Here is a 4,146-nt window from a genome sequence, read left to right on the forward strand (position 1 = left end):
GACCTGCACCCTCTCCAATCTGGGAGCCCTCAGGGAGCCCTCTCCAATCAGGGAGTTTCTGTCTGTCTTTGTAATCATATGAGCAGATTGTCTGAGACCCCAACCCGGTTTGGTTTGTTGCTCACAGAATAATAGAGGCATTTTTTTTTTCTTTGCTTCATTGGTGGAGATTTCCTGGAAGTTTTAGGCTATCTTCCCTTTAATTTTTCCTATACACTCTGATTTTATTTATGTCTCTCACCTTCACTTTCCCTCCATCTTCCACTGCAACAGTAACTTGCTCCAGGCTCACTTAGCTCTAGTGTCTAGGACAGTGGTCGGCAAACTCATTAGTCAACAGAGCCAAATATCAACAGTACTTCTTCAAAATAGATTCGCCCAAGCCGAAAATCAACTTCTGCACATGGGCTATGAAGTTTCAATCGCACTGTACGTGCGCCCGCACATGGGATTTTGTGGAAGAGCCACACTCAAGGGGCCAAAGAGCCACATGTGGCTTGCGAGCCGCAGTTTGCCGACCACGGGTCTAGGAGACCCATCTGCCATCAGAACTACGATTCCCAGAATTCCTGGTGCTCCCCGCGCTCTTGGTTTTCCCCTACTGAGCAAGCCAAGTCCCCCCAAGCTGCCAGCTCTCCCACTCTGCTCTGTGTATGCAAATTACCCGCCATCTTTGTCTGGTTAATTTGCATACTCCTCATTGGCTGGTGGGCGTGGCTTGTGGGCATAGCAGAGGGACATTAATTTGCATGTTTCTCTTTTATTATATAGGATAGATGATAATGCACATGATATATGTTTCCTTTCCTTTCCTATATTGTTATCTTGCAAAGGCTAATATGTGATACTTTATTTATTAATCTATGTATCTATAATGCAGATAGAGGGTGTCCCACAAATGTATACACAGGCTTTGAATAATTATAAAGGCATTGTTTATTAAGATACATCTCATTTTCTTTCTTTTTTAAAAATATGTTTTTACTGGTTTCAGAGAGGAAGGGAGAGGGAGAGAGAGAGATAGAAACATCATTGATGAGAGAGAATCATTGATCGGCTGCCTCCTGCACACCCTTGAATGGAATTGAACCCGGGGCCCTTCAGTCTGCAGGCCGACGCTCTATCCACTGAGTCAAACCAGCCAGGGCAGATACATCTCACTTTCAAAATTGAGCGATCAGCTGTTAAAGTGTGCAAACATTTTTGAGACACCCTGTATATACCAACAGTGGATTCATAACTTCTCTAATGTTACTGAGACACAGCTATTTTGTCCCAGTGATAAAATAAACAGTAGCACATCAAATGAAGCTTCATATCTTGTCAAGCTATTTTAACGACTATATCCAACAACATCCAGGTTGTGTTTGGAAGGCACCCGATCTGAAACATGTTCCGTGACGCTTTTCCCCAGTGTGTGCGGTTATAGAGTTTTGAGAACGTTGTACAGTAACTTGCACTCATTCATTTATGCAGCAATAAAAGTGTTGGCTGGGGGTTCGTCCTGCAGCAGGTGAAACAGACGCCCGAGCCAGGTCTTTACTGACTTAAAGACAATGAGCCTCAGGGGCCTTGAAGGAAAGACTCTCACCAATGAGCCCACGCCAAGAGGACGGCAGTCAAGCATCTGCCCGTCGGCCGTCAGGGCTGGCCATGCCCCGAAAGGCAGGCGCAGTTGGTGGAGATGGAGCTGCAGGTGACACTGCGTCCAGCGCATCTCTCTACTCAGCTCGAGTCTCCCCTCTCCGTCCTGGAGCAGAGGCTCCAGTGGTGGGACCTACTGTTCTCCAGAGAAAGGACACTCGGTCCACGGGAGCTGCCTCGGGGTCTCTGTTCTCCCGGAGGCCCACGTGGGCTTCCCAAGGAGCAGACGGTTGGCAGTGGGATGAGAGGAGGCGCTGCGAAACCCGAGCGCTTTCTATCCGACCCCCCCAGGCTCCTGGTAATGTAACCATCGCAGACGGTCATTAACTGGGTCTAAGTTATTTGGTTGTGTTTTACCAATAAACTGAAATTACTTTGTGCTTAAAGCTAAATACTCAAACCGGTGGAAAACGTAGGCGACTGGTTAGACCCCTGGTGGCCTGTGTTTGGAAGGCACCCGACCTGAAACATGTTCCGTTCCTAGGAGGGGACGTGTTTCCAGAATGGCCCTGCCCTCCCCGCTCCTCGTCATGACAAAGGTCATCGAGGGCTCAGTGGTCCGAAGCCTGCGCGTCTAAGGTGCACGGTGACATGGTTTCCGTCATCGAAGAGTCCTTTTCTCTAATTCTCATATAAACCGACTGTGGCTTACGCAATAGGAATGATAAGTCGCCAAGTTTCGTTTCTTTGTAGCAACAGCAAAATAAGCGAAATGTGACCCTTTTGGAGGGAGATACGTGGTGGTTGTGAAGGGAGGTCCTGTTTTCAGAGTGACATTTCCCCGGACAGAGAGGCCCACCCTGAGGAGTGACCTGCTCAACTGCGGAGTCGGCAGAAAGCCCGGTGTTCCGTGGGAGAGCCGAGGGTCAGGACGGGTCAGACACGTAGACAACAGAAACGTGAACGCGGGGCCTAAACGCCGGGCTGCAGGGATTCAGGCTCATTAATTCACACTGTAAAGTCAGTGAGAGGCTCCAGGTGAGGGAATTATTGATTTGATTTATGGTTTAAAAGAGAGTAATTCTATTAGTGTATATAGAGTGGATTTCAGGGTAAATTTGGAAGCAAGGTGACGAGCTATGTGTTCAGAAAGAGAGAAGGTAACAAGGCTAGGGTGATAGAGTTGAGATAAAAACGAATTAAAGTGGACATATTCACATAGATTTTGAAGGTGGACTTGATATAATTCCACTCACTGAATGTGGAATGTCAGGTTTCCATGATTTAAGAGTGTTTTTCTTAAATAGAAGAATAAAGGCTCAGAGCAAATAGAAGCAAAAGAAAAAGATAAGAAAGAGAGGAAAGGCAGGAAGAAAGGAAGAATAAAGGCTGAGAACAGATTTTTAACTCTTCAGTAAATGGGTTTTGATGTTGTGTTTTTTCACCGACATGTGGTCAACTGAGGACGGGCATTGTGAGTTCAGTGTGGGAACCGACACTATGACTTTGCATGAGTCAAGTTGGACGTTTATTGGAGGTCAGATGGGAGCGTGTTTGATGGGAAGGAGAAAGCCCAGGAGGGCGAGCCCCAGAGGCCGAGCCCCGAGGACTCCAGCGTCCCAGTCACAGCAGAGGAGGCTGGTCACCAGCGACGGCTCTGGAAGCCGACAGGGACACCCTCAGAGCGAGAGAGCTGAGCTCCTTCGTACCAAGAAGGAGGGAGAGGAGGAGGCCAAGGGGAACCGGCCATTCAATCTTTTGAGCCTATTTATTGCCAACTTAATAGGATCACTAAGTGTCCATGCGATTAAGCCACAGTGAGTCATGCATTCTTCCCTTTTTCTCCTAGAGTTCGAGCTGGAACAACTAAAATCTGAATTGTGGTAATTTCACAGAATAATAAGTTTCAGTTTGTAAGCTCTCCTGACAAACAGCCTTCCCTGCCTCCCTCCCTTCCTCCCTTCCTTCCTTCCTTCCTTCCTTCCTTCCTTCCTTCCTTCCTTCCTTCCTTTCTTCCTAGATATACCCGCTCCTTCCTTCCTTCCTTCCTTCCTTCCTTCCTTCCTTCCTTCCTTCCTTCCTTCCTTCCTTCCTTCCTTCCCTCCCTTTCTTATCTTTTGCTTTAAACTTTGCAGAAAAATATGGAATACTTAGTTCAAGATTTTACAAACCACTAAAAGTTCCTTTTCATGGCAAGGACTATCTAGGTGTTGTATTTTGGGATATTTATCTCCAATTTATGATCCTTGTTTAGATAACAATATTTGTGCTCCCATAGAACAAAGTAAAACAATAAGAAGTGCAAAAAAGAAAACAGAAACATGATTTTAGACCATTTCATGACTCATTTTGTTTTGAGCTTGTGTGAAGTCACAACTTTTATTTCTCTTGAGCTGATAGTTTTAAATAGTGTGTTATCTTTTAACTAGAGGCCCAGGGCATGGATTTGTGCACTGGTGGGGTCCCTCGGCCTGGCTTGCGGGGATCAGGCCGAAATTGGCTCTCCAACATCCTCCCAGGAGTCCGGGATTGTGAGAGGGCAGTTTTCGGGTGACACGCCCC

The sequence above is a fragment of the Myotis brandtii genome, unplaced genomic scaffold, assembly GCF_000412655.1.
Source record: "Myotis brandtii unplaced genomic scaffold, ASM41265v1 scaffold221, whole genome shotgun sequence".
NCBI classification, from domain to species: Eukaryota; Metazoa; Chordata; class Mammalia; order Chiroptera; family Vespertilionidae; genus Myotis; species Myotis brandtii.